Source organism: Furipterus horrens, unplaced genomic scaffold, assembly GCF_987537825.1.
Source record: "Furipterus horrens unplaced genomic scaffold, mFurHor1.1.pri manual_scaffold_1, whole genome shotgun sequence".
Taxonomy (NCBI): domain Eukaryota; kingdom Metazoa; phylum Chordata; class Mammalia; order Chiroptera; family Furipteridae; genus Furipterus; species Furipterus horrens.
The window spans coordinates 99,148,473-99,157,396 of NW_028327171.1; the positions used below are offsets into that span (position 1 = coordinate 99,148,473).

At 40.2% G+C, this 8,924-nt stretch overlaps 1 pseudogene; it reads left to right on the plus strand.

Moving 5' to 3' along the window:
* The first annotated feature begins 5,668 nt into the window (after positions 1–5,668).
* Positions 5,669–7,825, plus strand: LOC150021573 (BBSome complex member BBS2 pseudogene; annotated as a pseudogene).
* The last annotated feature ends 1,099 nt before the right edge of the window (positions 7,826–8,924 follow it).

The following is an 8,924-nucleotide window of genomic DNA, read 5'->3' on the forward strand; positions in this document are numbered from 1 at the left end:
CTTAGGCTTTTTTCAGAACTTAGCTATCATAAATAATGCTACTATTAACATAGAGGTGCATAGGTTCTTTTGAATTAGTGATTTAGGATTCTTCAGGTATAATCCCAGTAGTAGAATTACTGGGTCAAAAGGCAGTTCTATTTTTAGTTTTTGAGGCAATTTCACGTTGTTTTCCACAGTGGCTGCACCAGTCTGCATTCCCACCAACAGTACACTCGAGTTCCCTTTTCTCCACATCCTCACCAGCACTTGTTGTTTGTTGATTTGTTAATGATGGCCATTCTGACTGGTGTGAGGTGGTATCTCATTGTGATTTTAATTTGCATCTCTCTGATGGTTAGTGATGTTGAGCACCCTTTCACATGTGTGCAGGCCCTCTGTGTGTCCTTGGAGAAGTGTATATTCAGGTCCTTTGCCCATTTTTAAATTGGATTGTTTCTCTTTCTGGTGTAGATTTGTATGAGTTCTTTATATATTTTGAAGCTCAAGGCCTTGTCTGATGTATGACTGGCAACAATGTTATCCCATATGGTTGGACCCCTTTTCACATTTATCATGTTGATGTTTTGATGTTTTCTTTAGCTGTGCAGAAGCTTTATATGTTGATATAGTCCCACTTCTTTATCTTTTCCTTTATCTCCCTTGCCTTAGGAGATATATTGGCAAAAATATTGCTGCATGGGATATCTGAAATTTTACTGCCTATGTTTACCTCTAGGACTTTTATGATGTCATGGCTTATATTTATCCATCTTGAATTTATTTTGGTGTATGGTGTAAGTTGGTGGTCTAGTTTCATTTTCTTCCATGTGCCTGTCCAGATCTTCCAACACCATTTATTGAAGAGGCCACTTTTACTTCATTTTATACTCCCACCCTCTTTGTTGAATATTAATTGACCATAGAGGCCTGAGTTTATTTCTGGGCTCTCTGTTCTGTTCCATTGATCTATGTGTCTTTTCTTGTGTCAGTGCCAGACTGCTTTGATTAGAGTGGCCATGCAACATAGTTTGATATCAGGTATTGTGATCTCTCCTATTTTGCTTTTTTCCCCTCAAGATTGCTGACGTTATTCAGGGTTGATTTTTGTTCCATATAAATTTTGGAAGTATTTGTTTTATATCTGTGAAATATACCATTGGCATTATCAATAGCGATTGCACTGAATCTATAGAAGGCTTTGGGTAGTATGGACATTTTAATGATGTTAATTCTTCCAATCCATGAACATGGTATATGCTTCCATTTATTTGTATCTTTCTTAATTTCTTTCTTCAGTGTTCTGTAGTTTTCTGAGTACATATCTTTTACCTTTTTGGCAAGGTTTATTCCTAGGTACTTTATTTTTCTTGTTGCTATACTAAATGGGATTTTTCCTAGTTCCTGTTTCTTTTTTTAAAGTATATTTTATTGATTTTGTTATTACAGTTATCCCAGTTTTTAATCCCTTTGTCCCCCTCTGCCCAGTACCCCCATTTCCCTCCAGCAATCCTTCCCCCTTAATTCATGTCCATGGGTTGCAATATAAGTTTTTGGCTTCCCCATTTCCTATACATCCTCCTATTTTGTACCTACTAGTTATGCTTCTTGATCCCTGCACCTTTTCCCTCATTTCCCCCCTTCCCCCTTCCAGATGATAACCATCCATATGATCTCCATATCTATCGTTCTCTTCCTGTTCTAGTTGTTTGCTTAGTTTGTCTTTCTTTTTTAGATTCAGTTGTTGATAGTTGTGAGTTTATTGTCATTTTACTGTTTATAGTTTTGATCTTCTTCTTTTTCTTAAATATGTCCCTTTAACATTTCATGTAATAAGAGCTTGGTGATGATGAACTCCTTTAGCTTTGCCTTGTCTGGGAATCACTTTATCTGCCCTTCCATTCTAAATGATAGATTTTCTGGATAGAGTAATCTTGGTTGTAGGGCCTTGCTTTTCATTACTTTGAATACTTCTTGCCACTACCCCCTGGCCTGTAAAATTTTTTGAGAAATCAGCTGGTAGTCTTATGGGAATCCCTTTGTAGGTAGCTCTCTTCTTTTCTCTTGCTGCTTTTAAGATTCTTTCTTTATCTTTAACCTTTGGTATTTTAATTATGCTGTATCCTGGTGTGGTACTCTTTGGGTCCAACTTGTTTGGCACTCTCTGTGCTTCCTGGATTTGTATGTGTATTTCCTTTACCAAATTAGGGAAGTTTTTCTTCATTAGTTTTTTCAAATAAGTTTTCAATTTCTTGCTCTTCCTCTTCTCCTTCTAACACCCTTATGAGTCAGATGTTGGCACATTTAAATTTATCCCAAATGTTCCCAAGCCTCTCCTTGTATTTTTCTATTCTTGTTTCTTCATTCTGTACTGGTTGACTGTTTATTGCTTCTATATTTTCCAATACATTGATTTGAACCTTGGCTTTCTTTCCTTTACTATTGGTTTTGTGTGGATTTGAAAAAATTTTTACTTAGTGTAGCCTTCATTTCTTCCCTTATGCATTTGCTATGCACCATTATTTCTCTGAGCATCATTATCACCAGTGTTTTGAACTCTATGCCTGTTAGGTTTGCTGTCTCCTCTCACTTAGTTCTCCCTCTGGAGCCTTGATCTGCTCCCTCTTTTAGGCCATACTTCTTTATCTCCTCAACTTGACAGCCTTCTTGTGTTTGCCTCTGAGTATTAGGTAGAGCTGCCAGACTTGTTACATTGTAAGCAGCAGAGCCTTGGGTATTCATCAATATGGAGTGACTTGTTTCACTGCTTTGTAGCACTGTATGTGGCGGAGGGGTCAGAGAGGGAACAATGCTGCTTGCTGGGCACTCTCCCCATTTCCAGTCACATAACCCCAATCCAGCATGTGATTGGTGCCACTCTAGTTGTTACCCTGGTGGTGATTCCCAGAGTAGGTGGGTTTGTGTATGTTCTAGGACCATGAGGGCCCTCTGAACAGACTCTCCCAAGAGACAAGCAATTTCTTCCAGCTGCCCTAAACCCCACTGGTTTTCACAGCCTAAAACAATGAGACTTTATTTTTCGCAGTGCTGGAGCCATTAGCTGGGCCATCTGGTCTGGGTCTGGGATTGTTCCCCAGGTGTCCCTCCAGGCTTTTATAATTGTGATTGCTCCTTCCACCAGCTGGCCACAGCTGCTACCTTGCCACTGTCACCTCGCCTCTACCACACCATGTCCTCTCCACCCAGGCTCCCCATCTCTGCTCCTCCTACTCATCTGGTTGAGTCGTACTTCTCTAAATATTTGGTTGTTAAACTTCCAGGTAGTTTGAATTTCTGGCAGTCCAGTTTTGTTTTCATTTTGTTTCATTTTGTTTTGTTTTGAAGTAATTGTAATCCTTATGGTTGTGCAAGAAAGTGAAGTGTGTCTAGCTACACCTCCATCTTCACTGGAAGTCACCCCTAGTTTCTGTTTCTAATATTTCATTATGGGTGTTAAAAAAAATGCCTTTGATTTCCAAATTTTAAACTTTATATCCTGCTGTTTTGCCAGATTCACTTATTAGATCAAGTAGTTTTCTAGTAGAGACAATAGGGTTTTCTATGTCCACTATCATGTGACCTACAATAATGACAGTTTTACTTTCTTCTTTCTGATATGGATGCCTTTTATTTCTTTCTTTATCTGGTCACTATGGCTAGAACTTCCAACACTATGTTGAATAAAAGTGGTGAAAGCAGACACCCTTGTCTTGTTACTGATTTTAGGGAGAAAGCTTTTAGTTTTTGCCTGTTGAGTATAATGTTAGCAGTAGGTTTCTCATATGTGGCTTTTATTATGTTGAGGTATGCTCCCTCTAGTTCCCCTTTGCTGAGTGTTTTTATCATATATGGGTGCTGCACTTTATCAAATGCTTTTTCAACATCTATTAATATGATTGTCTGATTTTTGTCTATCATTTTGTTTATGTGGTGTATTACATTTATTGGTTTGCAAATATTGTACCATCCTTGCATCACTAGGATAAATCCCACTTGATCATGGTTTATGATCTTTTTAATGTATTTCTGGATCTGGTTAGGCAATATTTTGTTGAAGATTTTAGCATCTATGTTTTCAGCGATACTGCTTGTTGCTTTCTTTCTTTGTTGAGTATTTACCTGGTTTTGGAATTACAATAATACTGGCCTCATAGAAAGAGTTTGGGAGCCTTCCTTTTTTGAATTTTTTGGAATAGTTTGAGAAGGATAGGAGTTAGCTATTCCCTAAATGTTTGGTAAAATTCACCTGTGAAGCCATCCAGTCCAGGGCTTTTGTGTGCCAGGAGTTTTTTGATTACTGCTTCAATTTCAGTAGTTGTTATTAATTTATTCAGGCCTTCTGCTTGTTCTTGATTCAGTTTTGGAATATTGTATGTTTCTAGAAATTTGTCCATTTCATTCAGGCTGTCTAATTTCATAGCACATAGTTGTTTGTCATAATTTCCTAAAATCCTTTGTATTTCTGTGGAATCGGTTGTAACTTCTCCTCTTTGGTTTCTGATTTTATTTTTTGAGGGGTCCTCTCTTTTTTTCTTCATGAGTCTGGTTAAAGGATTGTTAATTTTGTTTATCTTTCCAAAGAATCAGCTCCTGGAATGAGTCATAATTTAAAACTAAATCTTTATACACAAAATTGAATGGCTAGCTTCTCTAATAACATCACAAGATTTGACAACATTGGGACACTCATATTAATGACAACAGTTTTATATGAGTAGTAGACACCCCCTTTATATGGGGGGTGTGTGCCTATAACTTAAATGCTTGTGTTTCAGTTTTTCTACCTTTAAGTTGGGGGATAATCAGGGAACCTAACTCATAGAGTAGTTCTGAGGGATGAATATGTGTAAGGTTCTTCAACCTGTGCCTAGCTTAAGATAAGTGTTATATCTTTGTTTGCTATGATTCTGATTGCTCTCCTTCCCCCTTGCTATTGTCTTATGACCATAATGAGCTACTCATTAATATTTCCTTCCTGGCTCCTATAAATATTAGTGTTTTGATCCCTGGTGGTGGCTTTTTACATTTGTGATTTTAACCAGTCTATAGCCAACAAATATCCATGACTCACTGCAAGTTGTAGTTTTGTTGAAGCAAAAATTAGAATCATTTATCTTGAAAGCCTGATCAGAAGAAGTGAAACACTTAGCCTGTGACTGAGCGCAGCTCAGCATCTACTTTTCATGCAGTGCTGTTCTCTTATTCTATGCAGTAACGATCCTGAGGGGCAGCCTAGAAGGGAACATCTATTGTGGAACACATACCCTCTCTGCACCTCAGGATCCATGGTGTATCTTTTTTACTTTGATACAATGTTATTCCTGTTTCTGTAATAAACACTCCAAATGTTATTCTATGACTCAAAAGGTGGAACACTTGAAAAACGAAATTCTGAATACAATTGCGGATAATTTCTATAAGAAGGAAAAGAGGGAACTGGTTAGAAACTGAAGTGGCTACACAGATAAGATTGGCCAGCTCAGCTTTTCCAATGGCCCCACACTCAGGATGGCAAGAAAAGCATAAAAAATGAATACAAGAAGCAGGTGGTGACCCGAGGGTGGGGCACCTGGGGCCCACGCTACAGAAGAGTTGATCTGGTCCCTGCATCCCTGACCGCAACAGGTGAGACCAGTTCCGCTGCACCGGCCTCAGGCCACCAGCCATCCTCTCCACAGCCGCTGCCAGCATGCTGCTGCCTGTGTTTCCCTGAAACTGTGCCAAAAAACCAACCCCTGCATGGTGGCCATAGGGCACTAGGACAGGACGCACCCATGCCTGGTGGCCGCCACCCAAGCAGACAAGGTTTTTATTCACAATCCTCATACATGGAGCCAGCATTTCAGTACGCCCAGAGTCTTCCAGAGCCCCCTCGAGTCTGATGTTTTTCTTCTCAACATTAATCAGGCTGTCAGCTGCCTCACTGCAGGAATATTTAACCTTGAACTTGGCTATGATAACCTTTTGGTGGGGACACAGACTAATCTTTTGGCTTACGATATCTACAATAATTCAGATCTTTTCTACAGAGAGGTGGCAGATAGGGCCAATGCAGTTGTGTTGGGGACATTGGAAGACATTTCCTCTCCTCTAGCAATTATTGGTGGAAATTGTGCTCTGCAAGGTTTTGATCATGAAGGAAATGATCTATTTTGGATGGTTACTGGAGACAATGTCCATTCCTTGGCTTTGTGTGACTTTGACAGTGATGGGAAGAAAGAACATCTTGTTGGATCTGAGGATTTTGATATCCAAGTTTTTAAAGAAGATGAGATTGTGATAGAAATGACAGAATCAGAGATAATCACCTCTCTTTGACCCATGTACAGCAGTCGACTTGGTTATGCCCTTTCCAAGGGCACAGTTGGAGTTTATGACAGAACAGCCTAATGCTGGAGAATTAAATCCAAAAATCATTCCATGAGCATTCATGCTTTTGACCTTAATTCTGATGGAGTGTGCCAAGTGATAACTGGTTGGTCCAATGAGAAGGTTGATGCTCGGAGTGACCCAACTGGGGAAGTCATCTTTAAAGACAACTTCTCTTCTGCGATTGCTGGTGTGGTAGAGGGAGATTACTGCATGGATGGCCACGTTCAGTTAATCTGCTGCTCGGTGGACAGGGAAATCTGGGGCTACCTGCCAGGCTTGGCTGAGATGAGAGGGAACCTTATGGACACCAGCATGGAGCAGGACCTTATTTGAGAACTGAGTCAGAAGAAACAGAATCTGCTGCTGGAACTCCGTAACTATGAGGATGCTGCCGAGGCTGAGGAGAGCAGTCCCCTGAATGAGGCCAATGGGCAGTGGGGCGTCAACACCGAGCTCCACACCACACCACACTCTCATTCAACCAGGGGAACGAGTTGCAGGCTGCTCATGTGGAATTGTGCATTTCTACTTCGAATGACTCCGTCATCCAAGCCATACTGATTTTTTCAGAGGGGATTTTTCTAGGGGAAAGCCATGTGGTACACCCCAGCCATCACAGATTTTCCAGCACCATCTGCATCGCAATTACACCTCCCAAAGACGTCCCTGTGGATCTGCGACTGAAAACCTTCGTGGGTTTCAGAAGCAGCACCCAGTTCCACGTATTTGAACTGATGAGACAGCTCTCACAATTCTCCATGTATGCGTTGACCAGCCCCTGCTCCGCCAGCTAGCCGCTTGGTTATGTAAACTTCACAATCACAGAACCGGCCTGGAGAGTTGTTATATGGCTCAACCAGAACTTTCTGCTTCCAGAAGATATTAACATTCAGAATGCCCCGTTTCAAGTGTGCTTTGTATCCTTACGGGACGGTAGCCAGCTGTATATAAAAATAAAACTTAGTGGAGAGATCACTGTAAATACTGATGATATAGATTTGGCATCATTTTTTGCTATTGAAGACCTTTAGGTAGAAACGGATTTCCCTGCCTACTTTGAGGAATTATGAAACGTGCTGCTTAAGGTGGATGAATATCATTCAATGCTTCAGAAGCTCAGTGCTAATATGGCTGATAATTCTAACCTGATCCGAAGTTTGCTGGTCTGAGGCTGAGGATGTTCGCCTGATGAGGGACGTGAAAACAATGAAGAATCGCTATATGGAGTTCTATGATCTTAATAAAGACTTGCTAAATGGATATAAATTTCGCTGTAACAACCACACTGAGCTGTTGGGATACCTCAAAGCCATTAATCAAGCAATTCAGAGAGCAGGTCTCCTTGTGTGTTGGCAAACCAAAGAACCAGGTGATCACTGCCTGTCGGGATGCGATTCAAAGCAACAACAACATCAACATGCTGTTCAGAATCATGCGGGCGGGAACAGCTTCTTCACAGAAGAGGAATGCATAGGTAATGATGTTCTTAGAAAGCATTTTTCCCTGAAAGCCTAGACTGGTTTGCTTTCGATCACCTCCTGGTGAGCCCAGGGTGCTGAGGAAGAAAACAGCCTTGGGGAGTTGTGCACATGAGAGACAAAGCATCGCATCTGAAAAGTGTATTTACTTCCCATTTTTAAGATCAATAGTATCGTTGCTGAATAACACTAGCTTTGTATGGAGGAAGGTGAACCCTTTTGAAACATTAGGGCTTCGAAGTCCAATATTTTGTATGCAGGTAAAGTTGGTGTATAGATATATCTTTTCCCTTGCAATTGCATTTGTGATTTTAAAATAGGTGATCTACCTTTATATTAAAATTTAAGCATTGCAAAAAAATTAATATAAAAAAAAGGTGTCAAGGGCCTGGAAAAATAGTAGAGGAAATAAAAAATCCAGCAGGATCCCTCCTTTGAAAGAAAATTAAAAATAATGAAAAAAACTTGGGTTGAAAGAAACAAAAGCACAGGCAAGTCTTGCTGCTGCATAAGGATAAACATGATATTAAGGTGTAATGGAGAGACAGAGAGAAGGCAGAACTTTCTGACACTCTGTGATCATCCTTTCTGGCAACAAGGGGCTTCTTGTAATGGAATAGCTTTTTTAGACATTAAAAGTGTTCAAGCAATGACAGGAAACTTACTGGTCAGGGATGTGGTACCACCTGGCCCTTGCACCTAGAAGTCCCTCTACTCAGGTGGATTAGGGCCTTGAGTGCTACAGAAGACCTGGAATCCCTCTCCTTCCCTGAGGAGGTGCCTTAAGATGGACCTCACTTTATTGATTCTATCTTGTTTCTGTTTCTCTTCCCAGTTCCTTTAAATTGAGGTTTTATTTGATTGGTTCATAGTTTTGATTTCACTGTATAATATGACATTTCATTAGTGTCTTAAGCATATTTTACCCACCTGAGGTCCAGCTCAGACTCTTGACCCTTTCCTACATCCTGGGACTTCCAGTCTAGAAGAAGAATTAAGGATTTTGTTATTAAAAAATCTAGTGACCAAATGAAGGAATTCACTTCCTTCATTTTTATTGCCTGTTTTTCTTTTCTATTTGATGAGTTTCCACTC